The sequence below is a fragment of the Nicotiana attenuata genome, unplaced genomic scaffold (genome assembly GCF_001879085.1).
Source record: "Nicotiana attenuata strain UT unplaced genomic scaffold, NIATTr2, whole genome shotgun sequence".
Taxonomy (NCBI): domain Eukaryota; kingdom Viridiplantae; phylum Streptophyta; class Magnoliopsida; order Solanales; family Solanaceae; genus Nicotiana; species Nicotiana attenuata.
This window is the reverse complement of record NW_017673948.1, coordinates 33,467-46,770: the sequence shown is the minus strand read 5'-3', so window position 1 is coordinate 46,770 and position 13,304 is coordinate 33,467.

The following is a 13,304-nucleotide window of genomic DNA, read 5'->3' as shown; positions in this document are numbered from 1 at the left end:
TAATGGCGAGAAGATTGTGGAACTTCAGAAGGTAGAAATTGAAAAAGGCACCGAGAAATGGAAGACATCAATAATCTTCTATGTTGTTGGAGATGATCCCTCAATTGGTGCTGTAGAACGATTCATCGAAGGTCAGTGGGGATTTACACCCAAACCTAAAGTATACTATCATAACGAGGGATATTTTATTATCCGGTTCAATAATTTGGAGGATAGAGATAGGGTGATAACATCAGGTCCACACATGATGAATAACAAGCAAGTAATTATTAAGGCATGGGCTGCAAATTTTGATTTCAATAGTGAGATCGTGAAGACAATTCCACTATGGGTCAAATTGCCAAATCTTCCATTGAATTGTTGGGAGATGGAAGCTTTGAGTCGCATTGGAAGTGCCATGGCCCACTATATGCAGATGATTGTACCATAAAAGTTGATAGAATATCCTATGCTCGTTTTGCTGATTGAAATGGATATCACTAAAGCATTGCCACAGAAGCTGGTAGTGAAGGATCCGCAGGGGAAGCTGTTTACACAAGAGGTACAGTATGAATGGGTGCCGGAATTTTCTGGCTCTTGCCTGCAAGCTGGATATGACTGTGCAAAAAACAAATCTCAAGCAAGGAAGGAAGTAAAGGAGAAGAATCAAAATCCACGCGGAAAGAATCAGAACAAGCAATAGGTATGGCAAACTAAAAAACCACAAGAACAGGTGGTAGTGCAACAACAGGGAATGCGAAAGGATATTGGACCATCTCAACAAAATGATACTAAGGAGGATGAAGGATGACAAGAAGCAAGAAGGAAGTCCGCCAATAAAGGTACTAAGAATGCTAACATGGCATCAAATCAGGTGCCTACTAACAATGGATTTGGTCCACTGTTAGAATGTAACACATTAGCAGACATAGGAAGAGTAATAAATGAAGGGCAAAGTAGTCAAGGCAGGAGTGAAGGAAGAATACCATCGTCTCAATATTCCAAATGAAGATTGTTACATGGAATGTTAGGGGGATAAACAAATTATATAAGCAAAAGGAGTTGAAGAGTTCTTGAGGGAAAATAAAATAAGCTTAATAGCTATTTTAGAACATAGAGTTAGTAGCAATAAGATTGCACAGATTGTCAATAAAATCGCTTATGGTTGGGAATGGTGTACTAATGGTACTAATGAAACTAGAGATCGTATATGGATAATATGGGACCCTACTGCAATTAGTTTTACAGCTATAGAGATGCATGAACAGCTTATTCATGGGATCATTCAGGCAAGGAATAACAACACTGTTATACACTTTTCAGCAATATATGGTCTACATACTGTTCCAACAAAAAAGGAGCTATGGAGGAAGCTGAAGGAAACAGAGGAGCTAATGATCCATCCTTAGTTAATAATGGGGGACTTTAACTCAGTCCTAGATGTGGAGGATAGAGTACAGGGAAGTGAGGTATAGGAATATGAAACTAGGGACTTCAGGAAGTTCATAGAGGAATGTGGCATCAATGAACTTCAAACAAGCGGGAGACTATTTGCATGGACTAACAACCATGTTTATAGAAGAATAGATAGAGCACTAGTGAATGCACAATGGATGAATACTATGCCTCCTTTACTAGTGCACATCAAGGATCCATACTTTTCAGATCACTTTCCATTATGCATTTAGGTGGGAGAGGAAAACATCAGCAAAAAGAAGCCTTTTAGATTCCTAAACTGTTTGGCAAATCATGTTGAGTTTGAAGAGATAGTGAAGGGTAGATGGTCAATTCATAAACCAGTAAAAGGCATGATGAATATATGGCTAAAACTGAAGAATGTTAAAGGAGCCCTAATGAAGCTAAACAACAAAGAGTTTATAGGAATGGGGAATAGAATTCAAAATATAAGGGATAGGATGAAGGAATTCCAAGCACAAATGAGGAACATAAGCCATAACACAGTACAGTTTGAGGAAGAGAAGGAGTTAAAGAAGCATCTTGAAAAGTGGAGCACAATAGAAGAGAGCATATACAGGCAGAAATCTAGGATACAATGGCTCAAGCTGGGTGATTCTAATTCAGCTTACTTCTATGCTAACATGAAAGGGAGAAGAGCACAAAATTATTTCAAGCAGCTTACATCTACAACAGGGAGGTTATTGCAGAAACCTGAAGAGATACAAAAAGTGATAATTGGATTTTACAAAAGCTTACAAGGCTCAAATCAGAATAACTTACCTGCCATCAATCCTAACAGCACGAAAGAAGGGCCAAATCTGAATAGAGCTCAACAAATACATTTAGTCGGCCATTCACAAAGGAGGAAGTGTTTCAAGCATTAGAAGGGGTAGACACATTGAAAGCTCCAGGCTGTGATGGATTTAATTCGTTATTCTTTCTGAAAACCTGACACATACTGGGAGATGAGATAACAAATGAAGTGCTTATTTTTCGAGACAGCTGATATGTATGGACCTATAAATTGCACTTCAGTTACTTTGATACCAAAGGTGAAACACCCTGCTACCATCAAGGAGTATCGGCCTATATCCTGCTGCACAATATTGTACAAAATTATCTCCAAAATGATAACCAATAGATTGCAACATGTCATGGATCAACTAGTAGATTGCAGTCAGAATGCATTTGTTCCTGGAAGGGTCATTCATGATAATGTGGTACTAAGCCATGAGATCATCAAAGGGTATGGCAGAAAAGGAGTGTCACCAAGGATAATGATCAAAGTGGATATGCAAAAGGCTTATGATTCACCGGAATGGATTTTTTTGGAACAGATATTGTCAAGTGAACTTCCCAGAAAAGTTAATCACATGGATCGGAAGATACATCAGAACAATTTCTTACTCTATTGTTATAAATGGAAATCCAACACCACCATTTGAGGCAAAAAAAGGACTCAGGTAGGGTGATCCATTATCTCCTTATTTGTTTGTACTTGCCATGGAGTATCTCACCAGACTACTCAGAACACTAAAGGGGAACCCAGAGTTCAACTATCACCCTAGGTGCGAGAAGTTGGGCATAATACAGCTTGGATTTGCAGATGACCTCCTCATGTTTTGTAGAGGAGATGTGGTATCAGCTTCACTGCTATTCGAATACTTTCAACAGTTCTCAAAAGCATATGGATTGATTGCTAACATAAATAAGAGTAGCATATACTTTGGAGGAGGCTTGACCATGTAAAACATGAAATAGTACAACTGCTTGGATTCTCTGTTAGTACACTACCTTTCAAATACCTTGGAGTGCCTCTAAATTCAAAACACAATGCCAACCTTTGATTGATAGAATGCTCAGAAGAATAACCTGTTGGACTGTTAGGTTTCTATCATATGCAGGGAGATTGCAATTAATTAAAAGCGTGCTCATAGCTATACAGTCTTATTGGCCACAGATATTCCAGTTACCTAAGAAAATCATCAACAAGATTGAAGCTGTATGTCGAACCTTTCTCTGGATGGGTAATACAGAAGTTAAAAAGAAGGCATTGATATCTTAGAACCAAATGTGCTTACCTAAGACGGCTGGGGGGATGAATATTACTGATATACAAATATGGAACATAGCAGCAATCTTGAAACACTACTGGGATTTGTCTCAAGAAAAGGATAAGTTGTGAATTAAGTGGGCGCACACATATTATATAAAAAGCAGGGACATGATTGATATAGATGCAAAGAATGCCTCGTAGGTTATTCGAAAGATCATCAATGCGAGGAAATATTTGGAAAGAGCAGCAATTAAGATAGAGGAAGCTGTGGTGGATGGAAAATTCTCAATAAGGAAAATGTATAATATTCTAAGAGGAGAACTCCCAAAAATGAGATGGAAGAAGCTGATATGTAACAATCAAGCAAGCCCAGAGTGGGTATTCATACTATACTTGGCGGTTCAAGAGAGATTATACACTAAGGATATGATGATAAAATGGGATATGGTGAATGATCCAGAGTGTGTACTATGTGAAGAAGAATTGGAGAGCCACCAACATTTATTCTTCAAATGTAGATCATCTGCAAAGGTGTGGAGATGTATCCTGAAGTGATTCGGCACTAACAGGAATCCTATGGAATGGGGGGAAGAGATTACTTGGGCCAGCGTGCAAGCTAATGGAAAGAACTCACTCGCAAAAATATACATGATGAGCTTGGCTTGTACAACTTATCAAATATGGCAATAGATGAATGACAGAATTTTTCAACAAAAGAAGAGGACGCTAGAAGAAATAGTAAGAACAATTGTGCAAGAAGTACATTGTAGAGGTATAATTAAGTCAAAGTTGGGAAATCACTTACATAGATTAAACTTCTATCCGGGTATGTAATGTGAATAGGGAGTAGATTGATGATAAAATAGATGAAGTTAGTGATAGTTGATAGTGCTAGAATTGGAATTTATGTCAACTCTAGGGGTTGTGATATACTTGTAAATACTTTTCCCTGGTAATAAAAATTCAATAATTACCAACAAAAAAAAAGATATAAAATGTGGATATGTTGTCCAAATTTTAACTCTATGGCAATTAACTTCATATAATCTGCTCCATAAATTTTTAGGTTGTTCGATTCCTTAATTTTTTTAAACCTTTTGTTAGGTTTATTTTTAGAACTTCAGTAGTTATTTTTATACTTTCAGGGTATTTCTTTTTCAAATGACACATATAAATAACGAAATGATAAGTAATTCAAAAAATATTTCTTCCAAATCATACAAACTAATGATTCCAAAGCCAAAGTCCTGTTGTTTCCCAATAACTAAAAGATAAAATGCATAAAGTACCCATTAGATTTATCCGAAAAAATCATTTACATACCTAAACTTTACGGGTGACCTAATATCCTACTATTCTTATCTAAGTTAAATTTAATACCTCCTTCAAAATACTGAACTGGTCTTGTGGTGGGCTGTATTAACACGCTCGATATGTCAAATGCTGCACTATTTCGTTCTTTTGTTTTTTACTTTTTCTTTCTTTTTTGACTCTTTTTTTCTCATTTCATCTTCTCCGTGTTCCTTCATCATCATTTTCGCCGCCCGCCATCGTGGCAGGCATTCATGGCCATAACCTCCCTTACCCATAAACTCATTTCTGAAAAATTAGAATCACCTCCTCATACCACTCCACTTTAACACCTCTAACTTGACCATTTTCCCTTCACATCAATCTCACTAAAAAAACTTTCCTAATAAATATAATAGTACTTTTTGGCAACTGGATTTTATAGGCAATCAGTCAAATGAATATATAGCAATTTCACAATTTCTACCAACAAAGGTGGTGGTGGAGCGGTAAGTACTCCTTCATCCTTAATCAAGGGTCTCGGGTTCAAGTCCTGAGTATGGAGTCGCCTTTGTTAGAGATTTCTTTACCCCTCAATGTGGGACTTTCTGGCACGAATTCGAATTTAGTCAGGCCCCAATACGGGTGCCGGGTGGGAAATAAAAAAAAAAAGAAATTGTGTAATTTCTCTTTATGTTTGACTTGTTTTGTAAATTTATTTATTTTATCACCTAAAGAGCCATGTCTATTAAATCAAACATAAATACTAGATGGTCCAAGTAATTTAAACTTGGTGATGGATTTTTACTGAGGTGGATAAAAAACCCAGACACCCAGATCGAAGAGAAAAGGAAAGAAAATTCCTTGTACGAAAAATGGTATTGGCGAATATCAAGCTCTCCAGTCAAGTATAAAAATTATTCCAACCTAAATTCTTGATGCAATTGCTTTGGATAACTTATATTTCTATCAAATCCAGGAGATTAAAGGGACAAAATATGAGTACTGAAATAGAGTTTGTAAAGGTACAATATGGAGTAGGAAATGGAGGAGCGGGAACGGAGATTCGACAAGAAAGAAAGAGAAGAAAAAAAAAAACAAAAACATGACTTAGTTTCAAAAAATTGGGGAGGAAGAGGATGGCTGGAGATTGTAATGACGGGCAGTGGTTACTGGTTCTCTTAAAATGATGAAAGAGGAAAACAAAAAACGAAAAAGAAAAGAAAAATGAATAAGAAAAGAGAAAAAAATTAGTATTAAGTTTAATTAGTTGTAATATTCAATAGGAAAGTGACACCTGCACAATTAAATTAGTTTTAAGTTATTTTTTTTTTGCCTTCACACACATCTAAGAAATGGACTACACTTTTCACCGGGTCATCACTCAAGGGGGTATTAAATTCACTTAAGATTAGAATAAGGGTAAAAGGCCGCCCGTAAAGTTTAGGTGTGTAAATAATTTTTTCGGATAAGCTTAATGGATACTGTATGCATTTTCTCTAAATAAAAATATTGTCCCTTACAAGTTTTAGAGATATTTAGGTTACATATTCTTATTATGATGTAACGTAACTAGGGCTGTGCATTCGAATCGGTTTATCGATAAATCGAATCGATTATTTGTTATCGAAATCGAAATCGAAAAAATCGAAACCTTATTGAAACGATAACGATAAGCATATGTACAAATCGATAATCGATAAGTAATTATCGCTAAGGGTCAAAATCGAATCGATAAATCGAATGCACACCCGTAGACCGTAGACACTTGTTAAATGAGTAATTACCTATTTGTGTAGATTAATATAACATACAGAATGTATATATATTCCGCTACTATTTTGAAAGCGGCTATACAATATTATTTTCCCTAATCTATACCCTTTCCTTTATCCTAAGTCCCTTACCCTATTATTTCTTCTACCACATTTAAGGAATGATCATATTTAAAGATCAAGGGAATGAAGTTCAAATTAATGAAAAACAGAATTAGCCGTGATGATGTGTTTTGTTTTGTTTTGTTTTTTTTATACCGTTGGAGTGTTGGTGGCATACATTTAATCCCTTACTTTAGTTTTGTTGCATGCGCTTGTTGACACAATTTTTATATTATAAATGGTGTTCGTCTTATTTTAGCTTCTTTTTGTCCATATTAGTTAGGCGCGTTTATAGCGATATACTTTCCGTGGAATCCCACAAATTTTCTTATTGGTGTAATCGATAACCGAATCGATAAGCCCCCAAAATCGATAAATAGAAATCGAAAAAATCGAAACCTTATTGAAACGATAACGATAAGCATATGTACAAATCGATAATCGATAAGTAATTATCGATAAGGGTCAAAATCGAATCGATAATCGAATGCACACCCCTAAACGTAACTGTATGTCTATTCAACATGAAAGGTTTCGCATACTCATAATGACGACCTAATAATTATTTTACCAGTATCGATAAGTAATATATTTATATAAGTTCAATTTTACTTGACTTCAATTCCTAAATATTAGAAGTTGTCATATAATTCAAATATCAAAAGATTTAATCTCCAAACTATAGCCACAAAGGAGACTAGTCCTAAATAGTAGGAAAGTAACTTAGCTTATAATTTATCCAATATAAATCTATTTTCAAAGGGTAAAAAAGGCTAACGACATGTCATTAAGGGATTTCGTGCTTTTAATATAGTATAGATATAGAAAGATTAGTTAATATTTGAGAAAAAAATTATTTTATGGGGAATCATTTATCTTAATCATTGAATTATCAATATTTATATATAGGCCACTCCAATATACTAGTAATTATCACCTATATGGATCAATGCGGACTCTAAATATAGCACATAAAGAAGAAAAAAAATCATGCAAGTGATGTTACTAGTAGGAGTAGGATTCGTCTTATTAAAGAATTTTTATTATTGTTATTATTATAATTATTACTCATTTTGTTATATAATTAACTCGGAATACGTGATTCAAGTTGACTAGTTTCTAGAAATAAATATTGAATAAAATTTACATATTCAGAATTACATAAAAAGCAGTACTATAAATCACAATAAAATTTACATATTCTGCAACACATGGACTCAGCATCCGGAGTTCTTATCCGGAATTGATCAAATATGGAGCAAACCAGTTGAGGGATACAAAATGTATCAAATTGTGTATAAGCTGAAACAATTAAAGAAGAGCTTGCAGGAATTGAATAGACAACACTTCGGGAATATACCGACTGAAGCAAATGAAGATAGAGAGGCCTTAGAGAAAATTCATAAAGAGTTGCAATTGAATCCAGGAGAGGCAAGGCCGCAGGCACAAGAGAAGGAAAACTACCAGAAGTTCAAAAGGAGTTCTTACCTAGCTGAGATGTTTTTACAACAAAGAAGCAAAGCTAAAGTGGATCAAGTTGGGTGATGATAATACTAGATATTTCTTTTCTGTGATCAAACATAGGAAGCTTCAGCAAGCTATTACACAACTGAAGAATAAAGATGGACAGTTGCAAACTGAGCCTGATTCTATAGCTCAGATCTTGGTGGATTTCTATCAGGATATGCTAGGTAGGAAACTAATCACAGAGTTGAAGCATTCAAGAGTATCTTGCACAATGGGAAGAGATTGACACTTGAGCAACAGCTGAGATTAGTACAACCATATCATGAGACGGATGTAAACAAAGCACTGGGTAATATTGACAGGAACAAGAGCCCTGGGCCTGATGGTTACAACAGTGAATTTTTTAAGGCTGCCTGGCAGATTATAGGAGAAGATATAACTCAAGCTATACTTGAGTTCTTTAGCATTGGGCATCTCTTAAAGCAGTTAAATGCTACAATGATCTCCCTGATTCCAAAGATAGAAGTACCAATGGAAGCAGGTCATTTTCGACCAATTCATGCTGTAATGTTTTATATAAGATTATTTCTAAAATGATTTGTGTCAGACTAAGAGAAGCAATAGGAAGTATTGTGGCAGAGAACCAAGCTGCATTTGTCAAGGGGAGATCTCTAGTGCATAATGTGCTGGTTTGTCATGATATCTTGATACACTATAGCAGGAAGACCACCCCACGCTGTATGCTGAAAATAGATTTAAAGAAGGCATATGATATAGTTAGTTGGGAATTTATTACGGAAGCATTAGAAGGCTATGGTTTTCCAAGAGCATTCATAGCAATAGTCATGGAATGTGTTGCATCTACAAAGTTCTCAATTAAGGTTAATGGAGAAGGGAATGGTTATTTTGAATTGAAGGAAGAAGAGGTGTGAGACAAGGTGATCCCATGTTACCCTTACTCTTTGTGCTAGTTATGGAGTATTTTTCAAGAACTTTGAAGAAGATAGGAGAGCTGCCTGATTTTAAATATCACCCAATGTGCAAGCAGACTAAACTCACCTATCTAATATTTGCTGATGACTTAATGCTCTTCTGTAAAGGAGATAAGAAATCTGTGGCTAGACTAATGAAGGCCATTACCCATTTTAGTGAAGTTACAGGTTTAGTGGCGAACATGGAAAAGTCGAGCATCTTTATGGCAGGGATGGAGGATGACATCAAAAATCAGTTGATACAGCTTACAGGGTTCTCAGTAGGCACCTTACCATTAAGATATCTGGAATTGCCTCTTTCCTCTAAGAACTGGAGCAAGATTGACTGCCACCAGCTTGTAAACAAGATAACAGGCAGGATTACAAGTGCCTATGCAAAAACATTGTCATATGCAGGGAGGTTACAAATTATAATTTGTTTTCAGTTTATAACTTTCGGGGTGCAGTTTTTATTTTGCCTCAGAGTATCCTAAAAGAGGTAGACAGGAAGTGCAGAGAAAACCTACGGGGAAGTACTGAAGGAAAGAGGAAAGTTACATTGGTATCATGGGATAAAATCTGTAGGCCAAAGAAGTATGGAGGTCTCAATGTGAAAAGTTGCAAACTATGGAACATTGCTTCTGTGGGAAAGCTCATATGGCAAATAACATGCAAAAAAGACACATTGTGGATTAAATGGATCCATAGACTATACATGAGAGGCAACCAGGATATTTGGACTCATGTACCTCCTGCGGATAGTAGCTGGTATTGGAGGAAATTTAATTCTCTCAAAGATGTGATGACTAGCTGGTACACAGGTGATGTCTACAATCTGACCTCCAATGGGTGCTATTCTGTTAGCAAGAGCTACATTGCACTACTGGGAGAGATGGACAGGCTTCAAGAAGCAGATATGAAATGGAATTCAATTATGCTGCCAAGACATAGGTTTATAGTGTGGTTGGCTAGTCAAAACAAATTGCTTACTGATCACGCCCAACTATGCCTTATAAAAAGGATTCTGCGGACGTTGCAAATATAACCCGAGTATTACACCCAGGGTCGAATCCACAGAGAGTTAACCTATCAACTGCTATCTTCAGACCCACTAAGTCTTCAGAACCAGCTTCCCAAATATTCGAATCTCAGTTGAGTGTTCTTTAATAACTAGCTTGCAAATAACTAAATGGCTGTAACTAAGTAAAAATTAAAGGTTGTAAACAATTATGAGAAAAAGCTAAGGCAACGATTTCCCCTATTGATGGAATCCCTTCTGTTTATGCTCATACAAATTTACCCACACATCTCTATCAATCATGAACGCTAATTTTACCGTAAATCTCTCCCGAGTAATCACAGTAATTTACTATTGCACTCTCCCGAGATACACTAGCTTACTTAATTTAGCACAATTCAATTTAGATTGCACCCAAGGCTTCGTTATTCCTAATCCCGCCTTTAAAACTGCAATTATAGATTCCTCTAATAATCTAGGAGTGGTGTTGTTCAACAATACCCTAAATATGCACTCTTTTCCAAGTTATGCACACTAAATAGGCACAGCTAATTGAGGATCCTGTCAATTAACTACAACGAACACAAAATTGAACAAATAAAGATTAAACTAGCAATTTGTATTCACATAAACAAGAAGTTCATCACCCAATAGGTTCCATCAAAACCTTAGACAAGGAATTTAGCTACTCATGGCTATGGAAAAGAAACTAAGATTGAATTCATCATAAAAATCAAAGAAAAGAAGAAAGATGTTTAGAGTATTCTCTCACAATGGTTTTCCTTGCTAAGAACCTTAAAAATCAATACATGCCTCTCTTGGGCGAAGTCTAATGTTTTAAATAGGGTTTAGGTCTAAAAATCCCGCAATTGACAATTTGGTCCCTGAAGTTTCTGCGCCTGCCGCGGTCGCGGTAGAACCGCGGCCAAACACCCTCGCGGATTCTCTGATCTTCTGAAGCTGCTTCCCACCGCGGTTCTGCCGCGATCGCGGTTCTGCCGCGGTCGCGGTGGAACCGCGGTGGATCTAGTACTCTGAATCTTCGACCTGTTTTGCATGGTTCACTTGGGAAATTTCACAGTTGGCCTCTTTTTCATCACTTTTAACTCCAAAACTGCTCCTTAGCCTTCCTTATACATATATCACCTACAAATCATGAAAAGCACTAATAAGAGCATTTTGTCATCACTTTTAGCATTAAAACTACACAAGAAGGTGATTATTTAATGGTGTGATTATAGTCAAATTCACCTATTATCAACACCCCACACCTAAATCTTTGCTCGTCCTCGAGCAACTAAACCACACTTCTAGGCCTAACTGCTCAATGCATTGCCCCAATTTTATGTCACACCTGCTATTATCAAAGATTGACCTAAGCGGTGCACAATCATATCTTAGATGCAGACTCTCATGCCAAAACACACTTGTGCTAACTCTAATTACTCTAACAGAAGTGAAGACTCACTTTTTCTTTCTGAGTCACATGCCCTCACATAAACAAAATTTGAGAGAAGTTCCACACACATAAAATTCAACAACAATGAACCATATATAGAAAGAATTCACTCACTCTCAGCAAAGAGCATTCACATGCCACACAGACACACCATAAGCTTGCCCCTAGTGTAATACTCCACTAATCGAGCCATTCAGTCAATGATCAAGAGGTCTTTATAGGTTGTAATGTAGGCTAAGGGACCGGTAGGATATATTTGGATATAGTGACTAACCTCCCTAAGCACTTTTAATACAAACTTCCTTTTGTTTCACCTTCATGTTCAACCCAATCCTTATTCCACATTTTGGTTCACTTGTGACCCCCACTTTTCGTTAGGTACAACTGGCTTCTTCTTTTTCTTTTCTTTTCTCTTTTTTTTTTCAGATTTATTGTACACTGCCAGTTCACCAACCAGAACCTTCATTCTTGATTCCCCCTTTTTTTTATCACTAGCTCTCTCCCACCCCACACTTTGACTTTTGTATATTCTTTAGTGATTAAGTGCTTCTATGAGTAAGGGTTCAACAATTAGCTTATTCAAACTCAAACNACTCAAAACTGACTCCTTAGCCGCTTTTATACATATTACCTACAAATCATGAAAAGCACTAATAAGAGCATTTTGTCATCACTTTTAGCATTAAAACTACACAAGAAGGTGATTATTTAAGGTGTGATTATAGTCAAATTCACCTATTATCAACACCCCACACTTAAATCTTTGCTCGTCCTCGAGCAACTAAACCACACTTCTAGGCCTAACTGCTCAATGCATTGCCTCAATTTATGTCGCACCTGCTATTATCAATGATCGACCCAAGCAGTGCACAATCATATCTCAAATGCAGACTCTCATGCCAAGACACACTTGTGTTCACTCTAATTACTCTAACAGAGGTGAAGACTCACTTTTTCTTCCCGAGTCACATTCCCTCACATGAACAGAATTTGAGAGAAGTTCCACACACATAAAATTCAACAACAAGGAACCATATATAGAAAGAATTCACTCACTCTCCACAAAGAGCATTCACATGCCACACAGACACACCATAAGCTTGCTCCTAGTGTAATACTCCACTAATCGAGCCATTCAGTCAAAGATCAAGAGGTCTTTATAGGTTGTAATGTAGGCTAAGGAACGGGTAGGATATATTTGGATATAGTGACTAGCCTCCCTAAGCACTTTTAATACACACTTCCTTTTATTTCACCTTCATGTTCAACCCAATCATTATTCCACATTTTGTTTCACTTGTGACCCCCACTTTTCTTTAGGTACAACNCACTGTCTACAGACCGCCTAGATGGTGCCATAGGGACCGGATCGTCCTCCTCATCATCAATCTCAATGGTAGTGCGGGTGCCCCTGCCCACTCTGATACTGGAAGCTTTGAAAGCTGCTTTGGGGGGCAAGTCGCCATCAGCAGGGTTGGTAGGGGTGTTTCTCAGCAAGCATAATGTGGTCACCAAGGAAGGGAAATAGAATCCCTTTGACAGCATCGGGCCCCGTAAGACCATTTCATCGCCAATTACCCGTGCCGCATCAAAATCCTTCCCTGTCACAAAGCACCAAGTCAACAGTGCCCTGTTGAAGTTCACGTCCGTGGTGTTGCTAGAAGGCAGGAACCTGCTACAGATAACCGTCAACCAACACTTGGCTAGGTGAGTGAAGGAGTTAGAGTTG